The following is an 11,192-nucleotide window of genomic DNA, read 5'->3' as shown; positions in this document are numbered from 1 at the left end:
GGCTCCAGGAGTCTAAACAATTCCAAATCATATTATGGGATATCATCTACTGTTAAATTCTGCTCCGTACTTCTAAAATGTTTATACTGTATTGAGGATTTGTTCAGTTCTGTGGATTGTATTGTATTGACCCCCTTCTTTTTGACACCCACTGCACGCCCAATCAACCTGGAAAAGGGTCTCACTTTGAACTGCCTTTCCCGAGGTTTCTTCCATTTTTTCCCTACAATGGTTTTTTTTTTTGGGAGTTTTTTCTCAAGTCTGGGGCGCTGTCAAGAGGCAAGGCCTGTTAAAGCCCATTGCTGCACTTCTTGCGTGATTTTGGGTTATACAAAAATAAATTGTATTGTATTGTATGGTAAATGTATCCATTTAAAATCAAATCTCCAACACAATGCAGTGTGCAGATAGTGAAGGGGTCTGAAGACTTTGTGAATCTTTCCTTTCAGTGGCTGGTGTGACCCCCGTGTAAAGCAATCACTTCAGCTTAACTTTTCCAGGGTGTCTTTGGATCAGACCTGCACATTAGCTTGAAGGGATTTTTGCCTTATCAGCGCCAACAAAGACAAAAGGAAGCAAAAAGAAAGGTTTGGGGTGGCCGCCCCGTATATTGTAGGTAGCTGTAGCAGCAAAAGAAAGCAGATCTTTCAGGAGTTCAAAAACGGAACTGTCTTTTTATAAAGCAAAATGGCGGTTTAATGGGGAGGCAGAGGAAGTGAGGTCATCGGGGGGGTGGAGTTGGAAGTGATGTCATCGGGTCACACACACAACCACCCCTCCCCATACAACCCCGGCCTCCTGAAACAGATGGTGTTGTCATCAGGGCACACACACACACACCCCTAAAATAGGAAGTGATGTCATCAGGGCCTCTGGACCGGAAGTGACATCATCAGAATCAGGAGGAATTTCCCGTAACTGGTCTACAGAGAAAAGGGGAAAAGGGTTAGTGCACTTCGCCATCCCCTGGTCTGGCATGGAATTACCCTCCTTCAGGTCCTTTAGCTGCCTGCCATATGCGCGTGTGTGACAGCCTCGTCCTCACTGCACAGATGCTTCAGTTCAGGGATGTCGGCGGGTTTCCTTTGCATGAACTGCTTGCTTCAGGTCCCTCCACAATACTGTATGTCTATGAGATTAAGGTCAGGGCTTTGACTCGGCCATTCCACAACATGAAGTTTCTTCAGCTTTAGCCCTTCTTAGGTAGAACAACTTGTGTGCTTAGGGTCGTTGTCTTGCTGTATGACCCACTTTCTCCTGAACTTCAGTTCACGCACGTATAGGCTGACATTTTCCTGTAGAATTTTCCAGTATAATTCAAAAGTCATCGTTCCATCAATGAGGGCAAGACGTGCTGGCCTTGAGACAGCAAATCACAGCCAAACCATGGATTGGCCGCCACCATGTTTCACAGATAAGGTTTTCATGCTGGATGGAGTGCTTACTTTACACCAAACATTGCACTTCCCATTCAAGCTAAGACGTTGCTATTTGGACTTGTGAGCGCTGAAGTCGAGAACAATGAGATAAACACCAATTTAAGCTTTAAAGCAATTTCTTTAATATTTATTCTTGGTGAATTTAAAAAGAAAAACTGCGAGACTGCATCCCAGCTCAGCCAACTGATTTGAGTTTTGGGCAGACTGACCAAAAGAAAGCAATGTTCTCTCTTTTATCACCTAGCTTGTTCATTAGCCAATGGAGAACATCAAAAATACCTAACAGTTCATTTTGAGGTCATACATAGGTTTAGGTTTAGGGTCGCATCTGAATTTATGACATACGGGAGTATGGAAAACAAGCAGTACCAGGCACTGGCTTTTCCTAAGGAATGTGGCCTTCAAGTAGACACACAAACCCAATTGAAGCAGTTTTCGTAAAGTTTATTGCTTTGGTTATAAAGAGATTACATTCTTATAGCTTTAATATCTTCATTGGATTATATTGGTTTGATTAGATTAATAATCCTCATTTATTAATTCATAAATGACATTCTGTCTTATATTTTTCAAGCAAGAGTGAAGAAAACGATCACATTGATTTATAATGTCACAGGGTGTTCTGTTAATATCAAGAGGTTAGCACTTTGACATAGAAAAATGTAAGCCAGTCTCATATTCTGTGCATAAACATAATTCCTTTCCTACCTAAATGAAGATCAAATTATATAGAAGAATAAATTTGGGTTATACAAAAATACTTTCCCCTTGGGATTAATAAAGTATCTATCTATCTACACTGTAAAAAATTTCACTGTAAATTTACAGTAAATTACTGGCTACTAGTTGCATTACTTTTACAGTATTTTACTGTATCATATTACAGTACATTACAATAAAATTACCATACCACACTGTGACTTCACAGTAAACTGGGCAAGAAAATTACTGTGATGTAGCAGTATGTTACTGTTGAATTACAATAATTAACCATTTTCAATTTACATTAATCTACTGTATTTTTACATGCTAACTGTAAAAGTAATGCAACTCAGTAGCCAGTAATTTACTGTAAATTTACAGGTGCAATAACAACATTAAATACTGTAAAGGACATTAAAACAACCTTGATCACCCATCCTATTTACCAAATTTTCCCAAATTTACATCAAGTTAAGTTCTGAAGGTCTCTAAAGTCCCCTTGTCCATCTCACTACTTGTTCACTTGTTCCTTGCATTTGTGGTTTTCTGTATGATGTTTGTACAAAATGTTTCCATCAGTGTCCCTGTAGTCAGGATTAGACTTTTATCAGTCACTTTACAACACATATAATCTTTAAATTATTGAAAATTAATAAAGTTAAACAAAAATAAAAACAAAACACATTACTGTATGTGTTTTGCATATTTATTCAGCAGTGTTTCTTCAAACGTTAAATGCACAGAATACCTCAAGTATACACTTTTAAATTCAATAAAAGTCTTAACAGGCAGTTCAACTTTTTTTTTTAAATTGCACAAACAAAATTATCTAAACCTCACATACAGTAAGTATATGTACAAGAAACAAAAACACATTTTTTACTGTACTGTATATCTAAAATCCTCTGTAGTAAACAACTTGCACATACTGTACCTCAGTGCCCGCAGTTATTATGGCTGTCTAGTAGTCAACAGTGTATTATTTGTAAATATGTGCTACTTTTTCCAGATATGCAGACATCTGAAAGGGTCAAGTGAAAAGCAATCAATAATTCTGAAAGCATTTCCCTTTTAAAAGGTATATTTTAAGAAATTAAATTAAAGATATAAACTCCAGTGTTTAACATTTAAACGATAATGTTAAAAACAAAATGTAATTATAAAGCAGTGTAACATTTTTAAAGACAGCAAGATAGAAATTAAACTGAGGCAAAACAGGGGATTAAAACACTTTAAATCAATTTGAATTATTAGGAGTCCTTTCTGAAAATGTCTACATTGACATCCATTCAAAATCAATTAGTTTCCTCAAAAGTGTGCAGACTTGTTGGTTGATGTGTCCGTGTTTCTTTTTTGATTTTGAGCCCGACTCTGGGTTAATACCCAAACACCTGTAAACAAAATATAGAAGCTATTAGTTTTATTTGAGCTATTTCACACTGTTTTTCAAAAGACATTAAGTGCTGTTCCTTTCTACAGAATACTGATGCCTAACACTCCTCCTAAGTAGGAAAGCCAAACACAATTTCTCTGCCATTTTAACAATGTTGTGGTGATTTACTAGTCTCACTATTACCCTTGCTAGTGTTATCTACAATGTCAGTGTGTTAGTTTACCTTTGGATAAACTCCAATGTGGATGAGGCATCTTCAGGATACTGCAAGTTAAAGTTGTAATAACTTGCAAAGATTGTAGCAATACCATTGACAAAATCATGATGTGGTCCCATGACCACTTGTCCTTCAATTGACAACATCCAGGCTTTAGGCTTCATCATGTCATCTGAAATAAAAAAGATATTCATCACGTACTTATGCAAAGAAGTGGAATTCTTAATGAACAACAGTGTGAAAGGAATGGGTCGCTAACACAGGGTCTTAGATTACAACTATTAAAGGTCTGCACGCTGTTCTTCTGGTCTTTGCAAAGTAAAGAGCAGCTGCACAGACCTTCAAAACATATATGAGAAGGTAATACAGGTTTACATACTACTAAAGTTGCTGACACTATAAGCTACATGTGTTGTTAACATTACCTTGTATAATCAAGCGGGGTGTGCTTGGTAGCATCATTGTCCTCTGAACATCAGCACCTGTGGCACATGTCTGTAAAATACAGTAATACATAACTTTAAAATATGCTGGATATATGTACAGTACAGTGTGTACTGTATATCCCTTACTGAAGAGTAAAAATGATGGCAGAAGAAAATCCCTTGACCCCAGTGATTCACAATTCTACAGTAGATTTAGCAAGGTGTGTATTTTACTAAAATTCAGTAGTCAGAGAACTGTGTGTCTACATGGGAGATTAAGAGTGTATGAATACAAGTATGAAGGTTAATATACTGTATTGTCTACCCGAGTTCCAGCATTGGCACCTACCTTTTTTACTCTTAGTCAGGTTGAGTTGAGCCATCATATTCATCTTATTGTTTCTATCAAACTAGTTCTTCATATAGAATACTGAACATTTACTGCTATATAAAAAATCAAGCACATCCAGCACTCCTCAAGATACCATATTAATTTTCTAAAATTTCAAGGCATTAATTTTTAGAAAAATATAAAAAATAAATTCAACTCTAAAGCATTTTCAATGCCAGTTGGGTTCCTGGTCTATTGTAAGCAAAACTCAGTTTTCTATCTGTAAAACAATTACTTACATCTGCTTGAAGTAGGATTGCATCCTTGGGCTCCTTAAAGTATGCCATCAGGAGGAGAAGGACACATGCAGCCTTAACTGAAACCTCTGGTTCAAACTTAGACAGCACATCCTGAATTCCTGAATGATGGCTTAGTTCCTGGCAGAACTTTATAATTGTACTGCCTTTATTGTCCAGTGCCTCTTGCAGCTTGCTGAGGATAGATATGTCTGTTAGAAGCCTAAAGTGGGAGTAAAGACATCTTTGAGAGAAAAGGAAAGGCCATTCCTTCTGAACTTGTGCAATGTGTGGTGCAGGCACTCCATTAAGGTATCGGCGCTGGTGGATATAGGTCTTCTCCATAAGAGGTTCAGCTTTCTCTGCTCCACTCATCCCTAACTCGGAGAATATTTTAAGTAGCTGCATTTTCATGTCATCTAATGATGCCTCCGTTTCTCCAGCTGGCAGTTCTACAGGACACCACCTCACACATCCATACTGATCTACAGGGCCTCTTGCCTCCCCTGCTGCATTAGTGTGGGACCTTCTCTCTCTGCGCGCCTTGCAAGAGTATTTGTTCTGTTTTTATATTCCACTCTTGTTTTAATTTGCTGAAGAAGAGAGTGGCAGGCCTCTCCCACCCTGTCTCCCTTTTTTCCAACATCCAAAACTTTTGGGTGTTCCCTTACAATTCCTCGGACTACGCTGTGACACATTGCTCTAGTTGGGTTAAGATCATGTTCAAGCATCTGATCTACCACTGCTTTCACCATATCTTTTCTGTCTCCTGGTGATGGTCTTGTTTGATTTGCCACTGCTTTTTGAATTGCTGCTGGCATCCTATTCCAATTGACTTTGAACTCTGCATACCATGGCCTGCCAGGATGTGGGGACGAAGAAACAGAGGAGTTTGAACTGCTTGAGGAGTTAGAAGATAGGATGAGTGGAGTGCTCATGGGGCTTGATGAGAGGGATGAAGAGGCAGCAGCATCCAGTTCACTTTGAACTGTTACAAGTCCTAGAGATGATAGCAAAAAGATCAATGGAAAAAACAAAAAAGCAGCACACTAAATTAATTTATGATAAATTACATTCTTCCTGTTCAATATATTATATTGGTAGCCACTGAAAAGAAACAGAATGAAGGACACTAGTAAGAGAAAGACATGATTTTTCAGGTCAATGAGTTCGCCCTTCAATAATCTTTGAACTTCAGTGTTAATTGTTCAGCTTACCAATGGCAGTTATCAAAATATATATTTACCTTCATTTTTAATGCTGTTTAACAGTTTGCGACACTGGATTGGCCTAATGTGTTTCTCCAGATCCTTCTCTTGTACAAAAGCAAGGTCTTCTCTGCTTTCCACACCAAGCTCTTCTAACCGTTCAAGAAGAGATGTTAAGGATTCATTTGAGAGGCTTGGCAAAATAGATAGCACCACTTCCCTTATGTCTTGACTCATTTTCTAAAAGAGAGTTGGGAGCAGACAGTCAAATATCAACCAATTAATTCATAAAACCCCTTGATTATTTGTTTATTATCAGTAATGCGTTATTTGCTACAATTGTATCTCTGTATGATTTTATGTTTTATTCAGGCACTAGTGAGTACTCCAAGAAGTGAAAGCATTCACAAACTACAGACTATCCCTATCTCAGTTTGATTTCAATTGAATTAGAAAATTTAACTCTTCATTTATAGGTAAATGTGCTGGAATCTTCAAAGGCAATTTCTGAATCATATCCTTCTATAATACTTTCACCACAATACAAAGATGTTATTTAAAAGACATATATATACAAAGTCCTATATACATATATGTGTTCTTTAAAAGAACCTCACAGACTCTTCCTACTCCATTATTTATCTATCCTTTCTACTTACACAATTTCTAAAAAAGAATGATGAAGAACAATTAGCAGTAGGTCACACACATTATAAGCCGGAAGTGGGTAGTAGTCAAGCAAATCATCTTGCTTTATACAAACATAATCCTTTTGGACTACTCCTAATTTACAATAGACACCTATATCTCTCAACTTCACAAAGGTATGCTTCTCTGTAACAAAGTATGCAGAATCGTGGACAGTAAGGACCAGAATAATCTTCCCAACATAAAGTTCTTCATCTCTACTTCCAAGCAAAACAAACATTCCTTTCCTGTATGCTGTGCCTTTCACAGTCACTTCATTGCCTGCCACTGTAGACTGTGACTCAAAATTATAACTGGCAACAGATTCTCTGATTTTGTCATTATAATCATTCACAAAAAACTGTGTACCCCTGTGTACCTGTACAACTGGAGGGAACAGGCTGCCTGCACTCAAGTAAGCCTGAAGAAGCTGATGTCTTTCTGCCAGTGTTTTGCACAGATTTTTAAAGTTGTGTAGCTTTCTGGCACATGTTTTGAAAAATGAGTGCTTACTTTCAAACCTTAATGTCCAAAGGCGAATAAGTGGACCAAAGTGGAGTATAAGTTCAGGATAATGGCACATATAATGATGCTTAGGCCTTAAAGGGTGATTAGGGAAAAGCTTTTTCCTACTGTGTAGATATTCTTCAATTATGACTTTGAGATATGCTACTTGGCCTGCTGCAATAGCTGGTGCACAGACAAGCTCCACTACCTCTCTTAGTTGTAAAAGGAGTTGCCATACCTCGTTTTCACAGGGATCTTGAATTCTGTCACCTATCAAGAGAGGTAACAATCTAAGAAAACACCAATTTTGAACTGCATGTCCATTTAGTCGTTCACTACCAGGGAAACATCTGCAGGTTTGTCATTGCCATCATTTCCTGATATTTGAATTGGTTCTTACATCTGTTTAATTGCAAGTAAGTGAAGTGCTTCTCATGTATTAAATGACCAACAAACAAAGCGAGGTCATACGACACAATACCTTCAAACAAGTCATGGGCTAGACACGGTGGGAGCCCAGGCTGGCAAACATGGAAATAAGAAAGTTGGTTAAAAGGAGAGTCACACTTGATACCTGATACAGCAGGGTCTAAACCCTGAACATGACATTTATATGACTGTATTGTCCTCACAGCACCACACAAGTATGGTTCTTTAATAAATTTTGCTTTATCTATTTCACAGTAGCGGCAAAAACGATCAGCCCGACTGAAGTTTTCCAGAAAACCTCCAATACAATGGGATCCCAAGTTGTCTCCTGAAATGGCAATCAGAGTGCCTTTTACAAATCTGCCATCACTTATCAAAATCCCTCTCTCTTCTAGAAATTTGAGGTCCTTGATCAAAGATTCAAAAATTTTGGTCACTCCAAAGTATTTTAAGTTCTGCTCCCTACATAAGAGAACAAGTTGCATGTGAGCTGTAGTGGATCTATTATGTGGCAAAATTTCAGCCAGGGTTAAGTATACAGCTAAAACTTTATGTTTTTTTCTCCCTGAACCAAGTGGGTTTACAACCTCAAAGGCATCCTGATATAAAATCAAACCAATAGAAGAAGGTTCTATTTTCAATAGTGGATTACTTCGAACTCCCTCTCCATCTCCAACATCCTTATAGACATTTTCAGTGGATGCTTGAGAATGTGCTAAGGCATACTGTTCTCTTACAGACTCGCTTTTGAACAATGCAAGTAAAGTCTCTTGTATTGGTACATACTGGGCAAAGCATTCTTTGCCATTTTCATCAGTGCCGAGAAACAAGGGTACGGGCTCAACATAGTTAAAATTCTTTTAAATACAGTCTTTCTCTTTTGTTCTGTACTTAGAAGTTCCTTGTTATACATCTTAAGGAGATCCCCTGTTCATTTCATCAATTATGTCACTTATAGTGGCCTCTGGAATTCCAAGTGCCTTCAATTTCTCAATCAGAATCTTAAGTAAATGTGAAAGTCCAATGTCATGGGCATTTTGAAAGTCCTCAATGATTGTCTGTATGGTACTTGCTGGTAACAATACCTTAGCTTGTAATTTCAGATAAAGAAGTGTAATGTTTTGTAAAAACAAAGTTTCATCCACAGCCAGTGGCCTTTCTGGTTCACAATCATCCTCATCAAAAATATTTGAATCTGTCTGACTAGGAACACCAAAGGGATCCATGGGAACAGATGTATCTAGAATTGAATCATCTAGGTCCTCTGAGCCTCTATGTTTCCTTGAAATATGCGAGGCTAAACTTGACTTAACTGTAAAATGCTCTCACAACCTCTGAATGGGCATTTGATTTTCAGTCCTTGTTTTATGTGTGATTTTAAATGCTTTATGAAAGAGGTCAAAGCGTCACACTTAACTTCACATGACTGAACCACACAGTTTAGAGGTGTAATGAACTGCCTGTAGTGCCGCAGAGTAGGAACTGCTTCCTTATGGTCTCTATATATGTGTGTTTTCAGAACACTGGCTTTGCGGTACATCCGAGAACACGTAGGCACACCACACTGATAATGATAATTGGGAGTGTTACTGTGCAGCTTTGTGTGTTGAATAAACTGAGTAACATTACTACAGATATACTGGCACTTACTAAATTTACAATGGAACATTGTGAATTGATAGGCAATTTTATTTAATGGCTAATAGAGTCAAAAATACCTTGCTAAGACTGCCTTTTCTAACACAGACCAGCTAACAATAACTAAAAAATGTGGAAAATGCAATATGGTTTGGATCCCAAAGGGAAATGTTAACACACACACAAAAAAACTACACTATGTATCTACAAAAAAGTTAAACCAGTAAGAATCCATTAAAATACCATTTGAAGTCAAATTTCTATCAACCGTGCTTAAATCAATACATTTGCTTCCATGTATTACTTTTGCCTGTGGAGTTTACCATAAATTAATTTATTTATATTTATATATATATATTTATGCTATTCCTGAGCTAACATCTTTAATCACAGTTGAAAACAAAAGCACATAAACTTAATCAAAATGCACAAATTAAAACTGTTTAAAAATACATGAACTAAAACTACATGAAAAAGCTGACATTGAAACAATATGAAAACGCATTCCTGAAGCTATAAGATAAGACACGAGTTAAAAAAATGCACAAAATGAAACGGTTTGAAAATGCTAGAACTTAAATTTTATGAAAGAAATCACTAATTACAGCTGTAAACATTAATATATATTGAAAGGCATGATTTAAAGTAGATTGAGAAATGCACAAACTGAAATTAAACGAAACTGCACGTACTCAAACAATGTGAGAAAGTACAAACTGAAAGCGCGCAGTATGTAAGTTTTCTAATACACTCCGTGGTAAAGTCTTAAAATGACTGCATAACTTCCTCTCTAACAATACAAAACAGAAATTATTATAATGATAATGGAGAAAGGCAATGAATGTTAAGTTAATTACCGTTTGTATAAGTAACAAGCACACTACAACGCCATTTTATTACTTTCTTCCACTCTCTGAGCATGTAATATCCCACAGTGCAACGGGGTCTTCTCCAAATACAATTTTACAGTAATTTGCTGTCTTTTGACAGACGACAGCGTATCTTACTGTGATTACAACAAAAATTCTGAATACAGTATTTTATTGTGAAAACTTACAGTTAACACCTGTGAAATCCTGGCAATTTTTACAGTGTATCTATCTATCTATCTATCTATCTATCTATCTATCTATCTATCTATCTATCTATCTATCTATCTATCTAAAATCATATAATTCTCTGCAACACGATTAATACAAAATGCATTCATTGGTATTTTGTGAGTTAAATACTTATGATCATCTGCGGTGGGCTAGCCCTGCCTGGGGTCTGCCCAGCATTGGTTCCTGCCTTGCGCCCTGTGTTGGCTGGGATTGGCTCCAGCAGACCCCCGTGACCCTGTGTTCGGTTTCAACGGGTTGGAAAATGGGTAGATGGATACTTCTAATCATTACAGTTAATAATGTTATTTCTGCTTTCTCAGTCTCCTCCATCCACACCAACAGCCTTCTGACTTATCCACGTTGTCTTTAGCAAACAGGAGGTGGGCAGCAGTGATCTTCTTTTAGAGTAGCAGCTTTCTCCTTACAGCTCTGTCACGCACCCCATTGTTATTCAGTGTTCTGATGGTGAGAACAACACAAGATCTATAGACCCTTAGATGGTATCCTGGGGTTCTTTGTGACCTCCTGGAGTATTACACGCCTTGCTCTTGGAGTGATCTTTTGTTGGTCGATCGTCATTGGTGTTGAATGTTCCCCATTTGTCAGCTGTGGCCAAAAGTTTTGAGAATGACCCAAGTGTTGGTTTTTACAAAGCTTGCTGCTTTAGTGTTTTTAGATCTTCTTGTCAGATGTTTCTATGGTAGACTGAAGTAGAATTACAAGCATTTCAGAACTTTCAAAGGCTTTTATGGACAATGACATGAAGTTTATGCAAAGAGTAAATATTGGCAGTGTTGGCCCTTCTTTCTTTTTCAAG

At 37.4% G+C, this 11,192-nt stretch overlaps 1 pseudogene; it reads right to left on the bottom strand.

Moving 5' to 3' along the window:
* Nucleotides 1-3,295: 3,295 nt before the first annotated feature.
* Nucleotides 3,296-10,233, bottom strand: LOC120536055 (annotated as a pseudogene).
* Between the last annotated feature and the right edge of the window lie 959 nt (nt 10,234-11,192).

The sequence above is a fragment of the Polypterus senegalus genome, chromosome 9 (genome assembly GCF_016835505.1).
Source record: "Polypterus senegalus isolate Bchr_013 chromosome 9, ASM1683550v1, whole genome shotgun sequence".
NCBI lineage: Eukaryota > Metazoa > Chordata > Cladistia > Polypteriformes > Polypteridae > Polypterus > Polypterus senegalus.
Note: the sequence above shows the minus strand (reverse complement) of the source record. Positions and strands in the feature narration are given on the sequence as shown.